The sequence below is a fragment of the Rhinolophus sinicus genome, linkage group LG09 (genome assembly GCF_036562045.2).
Source record: "Rhinolophus sinicus isolate RSC01 linkage group LG09, ASM3656204v1, whole genome shotgun sequence".
Lineage (NCBI taxonomy): Eukaryota > Metazoa > Chordata > Mammalia > Chiroptera > Rhinolophidae > Rhinolophus > Rhinolophus sinicus.
The window spans coordinates 20910595-20924366 of record NC_133758.1 but is presented as its reverse complement, the minus strand read 5'-3'; the positions used below and the strand labels follow the sequence as shown (position 1 = coordinate 20924366).

The 13772-nt window shown below is 35.9% G+C and overlaps 1 protein-coding gene across 12 annotated transcripts in view; it reads right to left on the bottom strand.

Moving 5' to 3' along the window:
- SMAD2 (SMAD family member 2) overlaps window positions 1-13772 on the bottom strand; it is a 72766-nt gene that overhangs the window by 48086 nt on the left and 10908 nt on the right. The gene's annotated exons all lie outside the window — the stretch shown is intronic.

The following is a 13772-nucleotide window of genomic DNA, read 5'->3' as shown; positions in this document are numbered from 1 at the left end:
CGGTAAAGTAAACAACAAGAATAAAGAAATAAAGATAAATTGGTTCACTTTTACCACCCCTTGAGACATTCAATTAAGCCTCTTTTTAAAAATGTATTTTCATTTTTAGCTAAGTAATAATGTGCATCGTGAGTATAGTCAAATATAAATATAATTGCTCTTCTCACATTGAGGTACAACCGTGTATCCCCAAAAATAAGACCTAGCCGGACAGTCAGCTCTAATGCGTCTTTTGGAGCAAAAATTAATGTAAGACCTGGTCTTATATTACATTATCATATCATATCGTATCATGTAAGACCCTGTCTTATTTTACTATAAGTAAAATACGTAGTAAAACAAGGCCAGGTCTTATATTAATTTTTGCTCCAAAAGACGCATTAGAGCTGACTGTCCGGCTAGGTCTTATTTTCAGGGAGATAAGGAATTCTTTAAAATCTTTTTAACTTTTATTTAATGTTGCTATTTATAACTCAATAGTTCCCCCCCTTATCCATGGTTTTACTTTCTGTGGTTTCAGTTACCCACGGTCAACCGTGGTCCAAATTAGATGGAAGATTCCAGAAATAAATTATCAGTTTTCAACTGCATGCCATTCTGAGCAGTGTAATGAAATCTCGCGCTGTCCGGCTCCATCCCGCCCAGGATATGAAGCATCCCTCTGTCCAGCATAACCACCTGTACATGCCCCGCCCAGTAATCACTTAGCAGCTGTCTCAGTTATTAGCTCAATTATCAGAAAGGGAGATACCACATTTACATAACTTTTGTTACAGTACATTGTTTTAGTTGTTCTATTTTATTGTTATTAATCTTTTACTGTATCTAATTAATAAATTAAACTTTATCATATATATATGTTCGTATATATGAAGAACAAAGTATATATAGAATTCAGTACTACCTATGGTTTCAAGCATCCACTGGGTCTTAGAATGTATTCCCCACGGATAAGGAGGAACTACAGTAATAGGCTTATAATGGTATCCTTTAAAATATCAAGTTTAGGTATTATCTATTGATTTTTCTATGGAAAATGAGGATTTACACCATGACCACTCACATTCCTCCAACCTTAAAGATAATTATCTCCCAAGTGTAGTTTTGTACCTGATGAAATTAGTAGTAAACTCACTATATAATGTTTTCCCTTTTGTACAATTCTTTCTACGCCCCAGAGTTAATTATCTTAGCTTTTCATTTGCTTAGTTTTCTACGCACTCACTCCATTCAGCAGCCGCCAAGGGCTGAGGTGAGGACAGGACTGCTGAAAGCAAAACTTCTACCCAAATAGTCTGGGCGTTCAACTACCATGGCTGGAAGCAGGGAAGGTTTGCTAAGAGAAAACCCTGGAAGGTATTACTGGTAGAGATAGCACACTAGGCACAAAAGAACTCCAGAATGACCAAGGAACCGACAACTGGGCTGTAAGCAGACAGTTCATAAAGCTCATGGCTCAGATATAAAGCACAAAGAGGTAACTGAAATTACAACCAGACAACAAATCGTAGAGAAAGTAAAGTCCTAATCCTGCTCTCAAAACACTTGAACTGAATCAAACTAAAGTCGCAACAAAGCTTAGAACTAGCTTGACTATTCCTCTTATTGACTTAGCCCCACTATCAGACTAACAAGAAAGGACGGCCCATTTTCTGGAGGTAAATAATATTTACTTCTCTCTGTACTATTTTTATACAAATGTTCAGGATTCAACAAAAATTACACGACATAGGGAGTAGCAAATCATATTCAAAAGATGAAATTATTAATATAATCAGATCAGAGAGGGCCCAGATGTTGGAATTACCAAACACAGACTTAAAAATAACTATGATAAAAACACTAAAGGATCTAACGGAACTTGGCAACAGACATAATGAAATGGAGAATTCACCACAGACATTGAAGCTATAAGAAAGGATCACAGGGAAATGTTAAAATTAAAAACACAGCATCAGAAATTAAAGATTTTTTTAGATGGGTTTAATAACAAACAGGAAAGAGCAGTGAATTTCAAGAAAGGCCAAATTTAAAGTAACCAAATGAAACACAATAGAAAGCAATGTGGGGGAAAAAGAAAGATCTCCAAAACATCCAAGACCAAATGTCAACTGGATTTAACTGGAGTTTAACTGGAGTCCCAGAAGGAGATGAAAAAGAATGGGGCAGAAAAAAATCCAAGAGATAATGGCCAACAGCTTTCCAAAAATCATGGCCTGTATCAGCAAAGTAAACATAATCACAGTCAACCTACGGAATATGAAAGGTAAAAGTAAAGATAAAAGTTTCTAGGATGAGCTAGGATGAGTTAAGAATCCCTGGAAGACGCAGACAGAAGGGAATCTGCACTCCTTCACGAGTGTTTTTCCAGGTTCTCAACTGACTCCTCTTGAAGAAAGACTGGCCTGGGGCAAGAGATGGAAGCTAGCTCCCAACTTCAGTAGCATCTCATATGAAGCAAAGCCTTCAACCAGTAGGGGAAATGCAGGAAAGCCTCCTATACCCAGGGCCCAAGGGAAGATCCTGGCCTCACGGGGAAGAGTAGAGCAACAGCTATGTCCTGCTGGGCGAGGGGAGGGCAGGAGCTACTTGCCTACCTCCCACCCAAAAACCAGCTTCTGTCCATGTAACAATAACCAGTCTACACTGATGCTGAGGAATAAGTCGAAGGAGAAACTATCTGACATTTAAACAAGAGCAAGAAACTGGCTTGGACTCCAGATCCTAATACGGAGCAAAAGTCTACTACTACTAGATGCAAAGATCCTTAACAAAATATTAGCAAATCACATCCTGTGACATATATATATATAAAAATCATACATCATCACCAACTGGGGTTTATCCCAAAGGGCAAAAATGGTTTAACATTAAAAATATCAAGCACCTCATTTGCAGTAGAAAGGAGAAAACCCCTATGACTCTAACTTATGTCAAAAAGCATTTGACAATGTTAATGTAATATCCTGGATTAAAAATGTTCAGTGAAATAGGAAAAAGGAAGAAGTTCTTCAATCTCAAAACGGACATCTATGAAAAATCTAGAGCTAGTAACATAATGGTGAAACACTAAATCCCGTTCCCTTATTATTTGGGAATAAAACGAGGACGTCCACTGCCATCACTTCTATTCAGTACTGCACTGGATGACCTAGCCAGCACACTAAGGCAAGAAAGAGAAATAAAAGATATAAAATTGGAAAGAAAGAAGTATATTCTCTGATGATTTGATTGTTTCCATGGAAAACTGCATGGAATCTCCAAAATATTAGTAAAACTATTAAGTGAATTTAGTGCAAGGTTTCAAGATATAAGGTCAACATACAAAAATTAAGTGTATGTCTATATACAAGCAAAGAATTGGAAAATGAAATTTAAAGAAATACCAGTTAAAATTGCAACAACAAAAAACCTACAGATCTAAAGATATTCAAGACCTCTACACTAAGAATTGCAAAATATTATTAAGACAAATGACAGGCTGAAATGAAGAGAGACCATATTCATAGACTGGAAGACTCAATATTATTGTTCAATGTCCAGTCTTTCCAGTTTGATATATAAATTCAACGTAATCTCTATCAAAATTCCAGCAGAATTTTTGTAAAAAAAATTTGATATGTTGATGTTAAAATTTCTATGGAAACAAAAAAAAATCTAAAATAAACCAATCTTAAAAAAATCAAAATACTGGAGGGCTCACACCACCTTATTTCAAGACTTACTAAAATGCCTTAGTAATCAAGAGTATACAGTAGGCATAGATAGATCAATAGATAGATAAAACAGAAGAGAGTGAGTCCAGAAATAGACCCATGCATATACAGTCAGCTCATTTTCCACCAAGGCACCAAGCCAATTTATTTTTCAACAACTTTCCAACAATATGGAAAATAATAAGCCTCAACCACTCTTACACCATCTGAAATGGGAAAGCAGAATCTTAAGCTATTAGAGGAAAACACAAAATACTTTTATGTCCATAAACATAAAAAGGCACTAACCACAAAAGAAATATAAATAAAGCCAACCTCATCAAAGTTCAAAATGTCTGCTTATCAAAAGACACTATTAAAAAACGAGCAGGCAAGTACAGACTGGAGAAAAGTATTTACTCTGTGTGTGTGTGTGTGTGTGTGTGTGTGTAATCTGACAAAGGACTACTACTAGTATCTAGAATGTATAAAGAACTGCAAATGAAAGAAAAAGATGCACTCAATTTTTTAAAAAATGCGCAAAGGACAAATTACAGATATTTCCCAAAAGGGGATAGAGGAACAGCCATCAAGAGGTGTTTTAATGTCAATGTTCTTCAGGAAAATGAAAATTAAAACCACAAGGCAATACCATTTCACACTATCTAGAATGGTCTAAAAATATCCTCACACCTTAAAACGTTGGTGAGGATGTGGAGTATATACCAGTTTTCTATTGCTGCCTTCACAAATTATCACAAATTCAATGCCTTTAAACAAGAGATTTACCTAAAGTAAGTCAAGGTATCCTCAGGACCAATTCCTTCTGAAGGGTCTGAGAGGAGAATTCATTTCCTCAATTTTTTCAGCTTTTAGTGGCCTGTATTCCTTGGCTTCTGCCCCACTTCTCTCCATCTTCAAAGTACATCACTCCAATCCCTGCTTCCATTGCCATATTGCCTTCTCTTTCTATAGTCAAATCTCCCTCTGCCCCCCTCTCATACGGACACTTGTGATTACATTCAGCACTCACCCTGATATTCCGTAATTTCCCCTCTTAAAGATACTTAGTTTATATTCAGCATACCACACGCTAATAGTACGGCACCTCTGGAAAACTGTCAAGTTCCTAAAGAGTTAAACATACATTTACCCTATATTACAACATCCTTGTACAAGAATGTTCATAGCAGCCATATTCATAATAGCAAAAAACTGGCAACAGCCCCAATATCAGGAAAACTAGAAAACCAACCAACCAACCATAGTATATTCATACAAAGCAATACTGCTCAGGAACAAAAATGAGTGAACTACTTACACACTTACCACATGGCTGAATCTCAAAAACATCATGCTAGGCAAAAGATACACAAAAACATATAGTGATTCCACTTAGGCTTTCACAAGGAATCAAAGTCAGTATGTTCCAACAACACTGGAAACTAATCTAGTGATAGAAGTCAAAATGACTGTCTCAGAAAAGGGTAGAAGATACAAAGAATTGCTTGGTCACAGGCACGAATAACTTTTTGAGGTGATAAAATTGTTTTCTATGTGAGTACACATTACAAACCTGATAGAACTGAACACACACAATTAAGGTTTGGGCATTTTATCAAATGTAAATTACAACCTAAAAACTAAAACAGTATTAGGACCAATACTCGTACATCAAGGACTTCCATGATAAGCCAATTTAAATGCATCTCTTTAAGAATTTCTCAAACCTTCGAAATGTGGATGCATGCTAGCAATTTCGGAAGGGAGGAGGCTGCAGTTGACCTAAGATGTAAGCCTAGAGACATCTGTCCACAAACTGCAGGTAGCCTCTGCAGGCACATCGAGGCAAATATTGGGGAACAGGGCCCAGGGGGCTGTGGGCAATTTTACTACTTGAGAGCCCAAATGACATCCAATCACAAACTTACGTGGGGCACCAGTGGTAAAGTTGTTGTACTAGATCTACACGTTTACTAAAAAAAGAAATGTAAGTATAATTATCAAAAAAGGACTTTGAATTCTTAGAAGACCATTCTCAAAAAAGGTCTTCCAACTGAAGATACTTAGGCCTTGGTCTAGTTTGCTAGAAAATAATGGTTACATTCGAGCTAATAATTATATTCGTTCCCCTCAAAAGGGAAACGCGATTGAGTCCCCAACCTCAATTCAGGAGAATGCCCCAAGAGTTTCCCAGGACGCAACATGGGATGCCAAGTCTCATAAATTTCGCCATGGAAACCCTTTTTAAGGGAGTTCTCAAGGAACTGCACATAGCCATGCTGCCCTGGCACCCGTGATAGAGCCCAGCTGTGGTTCGGACACTACAAATTTGAAAGCAGCCAACAAGCAGGATCATGTGACTTTCTTTACCGATACTACAGCAGACACGATGGGAAGGTGAGGTTGGCTCAGAGTTAGGGAATCGTAAGCTAAGTAAATAACGAGAACTTGACAGTAGTATTGCTGTCTATAGCAGTAGACTCTAATAATACACATAAATAAGCACTGCCATATATAAAACGACAACTTGACAAAATAAAGTAACCCACAAAACTCCATCAAACACATGTCATAATCCACCAAAGTAGACATTTGGGACTACCAGGCAGCAAAAGGTGTGTCTGGCTACCTATGGCCTCTGCTGAATTCCTACCGACAAAAAGCATGCTGTGGGGGAGGCAGCTACACAAACCTCAATACCACGTGACAGTCTCATCCAAACAGAGAACATGCTTATTAATTCAACCTTCAGAAGCCAGAGAGGTTATCACAAAAGCGACACCGGAGTCGAAGTCTGAAGCGAGAAAGAGAGTACACCAGACAGAAAATTCATTTTCTAGAGACGGAACACAGTTTAGGAGTTACAAACAAAAAATGGAGGTATTGCTAGAAATAAGCAGTACAAGGAAGTAATGTGGTAGGCGATGGGGAGAGAGTAAAAAGCTGCAGACAGCATTTGGTGCTCATGATAGGACTATTCAGTTAGAGACAATTCATACTATTGTTACTGACCAACTAGCTGTGGGCAGTTCAGGGGAAAGGAGGATTCAAAGATAACTGCGCTAACTAACGTACCTGAGCAGCAGGTAATGAATGGTACACTAATCAGTATTTGGAACACAGACAAAGCAAATCTGAAGGCCAAGGTTACAGGGTATTATCCATGCCTACAGACAAGTAGCCACGTTCATTGTATGACAAGGAGGCAGAGGTTGAAAAGAGAGGGTAATCGGCGCACAAGTAAGCCTGTGTGTGCCCGAGCAAGGCAGAGACTAGTCCTACAAAGAAAGAGCAGAGCAGCCATCTCTAGGCTTGGTTTCTGAAGACTCTGGGTCCTGTTCCAGCCCTACACCAAATTAATCCTTAGAACTCTGGGAATTACATGAAGGATCCCTGTTCCTTGTGAAAAATAGGACAAGTACAACATAACAAGAATTTTATCTAAAAGTGTCTATACCGGTGGTTCAATGAATCCATTCATGAGAATTCAGTAGCAGAAAATGAATAAAAATTAAACTTCTATATGATCAGCAAAAATGAAAGGGATTCCCAGTGTTAGGAAGAATGGGAGCAGGTTCTCTGTTGCACTTTTGTTAGAAGAAATGTTTCTTATGAGATGTATTCTTGGGGATCTAAAAGTTTCTTATAAAACCTTTTTAATTTTTTTCTTTATGGACATGAAAACATGAAAAGTTTAGGCCTATTCTGGGTCATCTGAATGACCTCATGACCTAGTACTGCCACATGATTTGTATCCCGTGTCTTACAACAGCAGTCATGACCACTTTGGAACTACTTGATCACTTAAAGTTATCAGCCTTAAGTTGTCATGTCTTAGTAACCACCGCTGACTGACATCTGGCTAATTATCTCTGAAGAATTTTTAAATTATGCAATATTTTTCAGTACTGCTGATAATACATTTCAACCAGTTGAGCATTTCAAATAGCTAAGGTATCATATTTAGCCAATAGTTTTTAAATGTAAACAGACTGAATTCAGACTTTTACAAGGAATCGACGTATGTTCCAAGTAGGAAACAAAATGGAGTAAGAAAATTAAATTTCTGATCAACATGTTATTGAAATGTGAATGAGTCATTCACAGAATATACATTTCTCCTTCAATAGTGTGTAGCAATAGTGTGTACTGAAGTTAGAATTTTTTTCAACATCTGCCAGAATTGAAAATAAGTTCAGATACTAATTCTGTTCCTAATTCCAGCAATAAGTGATACATAATACAGATTTCAACGAGAATAGGAAGACTTTATCTTTACAGCTAACTAAGAAAGTTTATCGAACCCTAGTAAAATTGGGATTCTAAGATTACTCACTGGAAAGTTTCAGTTAAGAGGTCTGATTATCCTGAACTAGCAAAAAAACCTTCAAGTTATTAATAACTGTACAACATAGTTTTACAAATAACATTCTCTACGTTTTATTAAACTATAGTTCATATTATTTGTGGAGTCATCAATTGTGGTGTCCTTTGCTTACTGTTTTTATTCTTATGTAAACTCGATCACTCAATATGTATTTCAAAAAATCTCCAAATCCTCAGAATGTTTTTTCATTTTCTTACATTGTCTTTTAGAATATACAATTTATATTTCAATCTAAAATGTTTTATGACACAATTTTGCTTTTTAAAAAAATTCCTTTCTGCCCCCAAATACAGTAGGAAACATTTGAGTGCTTATTCTATGACACATTAGTCTTAGAGACAGGAAAGCATTAACTCATTGAACTCTCATACGAATCCAGTGGGATAGGTACTATTAATCACAAATGAGGAATCTGAGGCACGAAGAAATATCCTGATGTTGTAAGGAATTCCCCCTCTGTATTCTTGTAGACATTTTAGTTTTGCTTGTCACATTCAGGTTTCCAACATATTAGGAATTTGTTTTTATTTAAGTGGTGAGATAGCAATCTAAACATCTCCTGTAAGGATAGCCTATTTTATCAGCAGCATTTATTAGTTTATCTTTTCTTTAATAATTCATAATGCTACTCCTCCTGTCACATATCAAATCCCTATAAATAAATGTCTGATGGGGGCTTTATATTCTGTTCACTGGTGACTTGTTCATTTTATGAACAAGAATTTTGTCATTCTTGCTTCTTCTAAGTGCTGGTATCTGCAGGGTGAGCCTTTTTCAAATTTATGTGGGTTATTTTCTTTAGCTTGTCAAGTTCCACCGAATATAGGATTCTGATTGAAATGTAGTGAACTTAATTTGTGGAAAACCAACATGATATCAACTATTTCTATTTAAGAAAATGAGATGTTTCCACTTATTTTAGACTTAATATCCATCAATAAAAGTTATATAATTTTCTCCATAAAAATCTATGTCTTGTTAAATTGGCTTATTCTTCCAGGTACGTTGGGTTTTATTGTGAATGGGATGTTTATTTTTAAAAACTAAATACTTCAGTCATACAAAAAAATACACTTAAACACCTTTGGACCTCCCATCCAGTTGTCAACTCTTACCATTTTGCAGTATTTGATTGAATATAAAAAATTAGACCTGATATAGATGGCTATAGCTAAAGCCCCCTAAGTTTATTTTTCTGATCCCATTCCTCTCCCTCTTGCTTCGCAGAGATAACCACCACCGTGATTTCCCCCATGGTCATTTAACGGTTTGCTACATATTGTATCCATCCAATAAAGTTTTGCACATTTTATAAATTTATATGAAATTTTAATATTGTTCATGTCACTTCCCTTTTTTCACTCATTATAGCTATCCATGCTGATACATACGTCATCCTCAACTCTACTTCACTCATTTCAGTTGTCACATCGCATTCCATCGTGTGACTATCACATTTCACTGTCCAGTCTCCTTCTGGTGACTACTTAGGTCGTTCCTAACTTTCCACTCTTACAAGCTGCCATGAGTAGTTTGGCATACATCTTCTTATACCTATAAGAGCTTGTCAAGGTCAAAATTTTCAAACTTCTTGATCAAAAAAGAAGCCCTGCAACCTCATACTCTCTATTAAAACAGACATTTTATCGTATGTTACACTCTACTATTTCTCTACATTAATGGTTGTGAACCATTAGTGCATATGAAGTCAATTTAGTTGATCCTAAGAAACATCTTTTAAAAAAAAGCAAAATTAAGATTAATAAAGACAGAAAACAGAGTACATTTAAATTATTTCAAGTATTTTAATTCAGTCTCTGTCACATGTAAAATGTATTTCACACCACAGGTCTGCCAAAAATGTATGAAAGGCACTGCATTAAGACATGTACCAAGGAAATGGAAACGCGGCACAGAACGTGCACACAGACAACTTAGCAAGTACTGTCAACATGGTTATACCAGTTGTCACTCCCACTGGGGAACTAGGAGTTGCTATTTTTCCCAGTATCACCAACACTTGACATGGTTTGGTCCCTTGAACTCTTGCCAAAAGGATGGGTGAGGAGAGCTGCTGCTGTTTTGCACTTCCCTACTTGTAAATTTGAGAATACTTTCATGTTTATAGACTTTCAGGATTCTATTCCTTTGAATGATTTTTCATTCACCATCTTTTTCTTAATTCACAGGAATTAGTTATTTATATATTCTGGACAATAATCTTTTGTCAATTATACATGCCACATATATCTTCACCCAGCAAATGACTTTAATGTGCTGAAATTTATAAATTATTTTAAATCTTGTATGACATACACATTTGTACGATCTTAAAAATTCTTCCACGTTATCATCTTTTAAAGTCATAAAGTCGAGTTTTGCCTTTCATACTTGCAATTTAGTTTTGTGTATGGTGTGACCAGCACCATAAATTGAATCTTTTCCCTACTGATCACAATGCTATTTGTTTCTGGGTTTTTTTTTGTGTGTGTGTTTTTTTGGTTCCATTAGTCCATATCTGAGGCAAATGCCATCATATCTTAACCATTTAAGTTACAGAATATGTCTTGGCACCTGATAAACTAAATTCTCTTTCACCTCCTGGGATTTAAATGGAACGACAGTGAATTTACAAACAAGTAGAGGAAAACTGTATTTATGATACTGTATCTTCCATTCATAAACACAAGTATATCTTCTTATCATTTGAATTACATGGGCCTTACAATTTTCTCCACTAAGATGCCACACGTTTTCATTTTACTTTTTCTTAGGGATTTGTAGTTTGTGTTGCCATTGTAATCAGTGGGTTTTTTTAATTTAAATTATGTTTGTCGTTGCTAATATATAGACATACATTGGTTTTTTTTAATATATTAATTTTTAAAATCAACTTTGAGGCATTAACTTACATATAATAAAATGAACAGATGTTAAGTACATAGTTCAATGAGTTCTGATAAATGTTTACGTACATATAACCATCATCCCAAACTAGACATAGAACAATTCCGTCCTCTCAGAAAGTTTCCTTGTGTCCCTTTCTGTCAATCTACCTTCCTCACCCCAGGCAATTACTGATCTGATTTCTATCAAAGCAATTTTACCTGTTCTAGAAATTCATATAATTGGAATCATACCATGTTTGTTCTCTTCTGTGTGTTTTGTTTTTAAACCAACACCCTCTAATATTCCTAGTTTCTAAGAATTGTTGTCAAGAATGAGTACTGACTTTATGATGTTTTTCCCCTTCACCCATCTGGGGGTTTTATTTGGGTTTTGCTTTTTTGTTTTTGGTTTTTTTCTTAACTTTACTTTGGTGTAGGTAGAATTCTAACTATGAATTTAAGTTTTTAAATTATAATCTAGTCAAGATTATCATATGGCTTTTCTCCTTTCATGTGTTAAAGTGATGAACTTCAATTACGGTTTCTAACTTTTAATCATCTTTACATTCCTGAGATAAACCCTAATTAGTCATGGTGTTTTTTTGTTTTGAGCAAATACTAACAGTTTACCTAAAATTTTTATTGCCATCTGAGATGTGGCCTATATGTTTCCCTTCTCCCTTCTCATAATACCCTTGTCCCGTCGGAGGTTACCAAGATTACAGTAGACTTGCAAAATGTTTTTTTCCTTTTTCTATAACATTCTGTATTAAGATCGGAATTATCGATTCCTCATGTTTTGTAGAACTTGCCCGACTGTGGTTTTCACTTGGGTTTTGCTTTGTTCCTGATTATTTACTTAATTTTATTTTCGTGTAGGTAGATTTCTAACTATGAATTTAAGTTTTCAAATTATAATCTAGTCAAGTTTCTTATTCTTAAACCAATTTTGGTAAGGAATTTATTTTGCTAGTTGTTTATTGTTTTCAAATTTAAAGGCAAAAAGCTGTTCAGTGTTCTTAGTTTTAAAATCTCAATCCCTTCCTCATTTCTAATACATCTGTACCTTCTTTTGCTCTATCAATCTTGGCAAACTTAGTCTTTTCAACTTAGGACCTTTCGTTTAGTTGATCGAATTATACCCTGTTTTTTCATTAATGTTCTCAACTTCCTTTTTCTAACTCATTACACTTACAGTTAACTCATTAATTTTCAGTTCTTTACTAATAAACATTTAAGGTTCTAAATTTCAGATAGGTAAATGGACTTTTTGCTGTTATCCCAGGTTTGACAAGTAGTATATTTACATCATTCTGTTCTAAACATTTTCTAATTTTTACGAATTGTCCTTCATCTCATAAATTCAGAAATATGCTTTTCAGTATACAACTCTGGATTAGGGAGTAGTTGTTGCTACCCCCCTTTATGTTTCTAACTGAACTGTACTAGCGTCCAAGGATGTGATCTGTAAGGTATCAATTCTTAGGAATTTGTTAACACTTGCTTTGAGGTCTAGTACATAAACCATGTTTGTAAAATTCCATGGGTACTTGAAAATACATTTTCTGTAATTGTGGCAACCTTGGTAACTGGACTTTTCCAATCCTTTACAACCTTGTAATATTTTTATCTACCTTTTCTTAAATTACTGAGAAGTGTGTTAAAGTCTCCTACTATGATTATACATTTGTCAACTTATCTTTGTGATTCTGCCATTTACCATATAGATTGCTATAGACTGATAATTTGTGTCACCACTTACCCGAAATTAGGAATTCGTATGTTGAAACCTAACCCCCAATATGATGGTATCTGGAGGTGGGGCCTTCGGCAGGTGAGCAGATCATGAGTGGAGCCCTCATGAATGGGATTAATGCCTTTATAAGAGACCCCAGGGAGTTCCCTTGCCCCCTTCAGCCATAAGAGGCTATAACAAAAAGACAACTGCCTATGAACTAGAAAGCAGACCCCCACCAGACACCAAACCTGCTGGCATCGTGAACGTGGACTTCCCAGCCTCTAGAACTGTGAGAAATAAATTTCTACTGTTAATAAGCCACCCAGTCTATGGAATTGTTATAGCAGCCCAAATAGACTAAGACACAGCTTATGCCTAGTATATATCTTTTTGCATTTCTTTAATTTGAAATTATGTCATCATCCTTTTAGGTACCTACCAATAAAAAGTATTTGGCTGGATGTTTCAAGTTTTCATTCCCCTTTCACCAATAAGCTCAATCTGCACTTATGCGTTGGGTTTACGGAGGCATTTATTTTCTATCAACTCATTTTGTGCTAATTCCTATGCCTTTTCCTTGCTTCTTGTTTCTCTTTTCCTGCCTCTATTGAAATGATTGGATTGTCTTCATTTCCAGACCCTCATCTCTACTAATTTGGAGTTATACATTCCACATCAATCCTTAAAAATTTTTTAATAGAAAACTTTAATCAGTGGGTTACAGGTTTAGAGAGCAGCCTATTAAAAACCACAGTAAAGGAATTTAAAAAGAAAAAAGACAATCTCACAAGGATATGGAGAAGAGTAAGGCAGAAACAAGCAAAATTTTGGTAACAGGAAAATGGATGGAGCAGTAAATATGTACTAAGAGAGACTACTGATTCTAGGCTAACTGTAGGGAAACATTCTGATTTACACAGCAGAATCCTCAAAAGGTTAAGTAACCAGAACTGGTCAGAGCAGGAACGGAAGGCCAGGTGGGTAAAGGAGATAAAAGAGGCAAGACTGGGTGAGAGATATTTGAGAAGCATTATATCCTTACATGGGTAACTGGCCCTGTC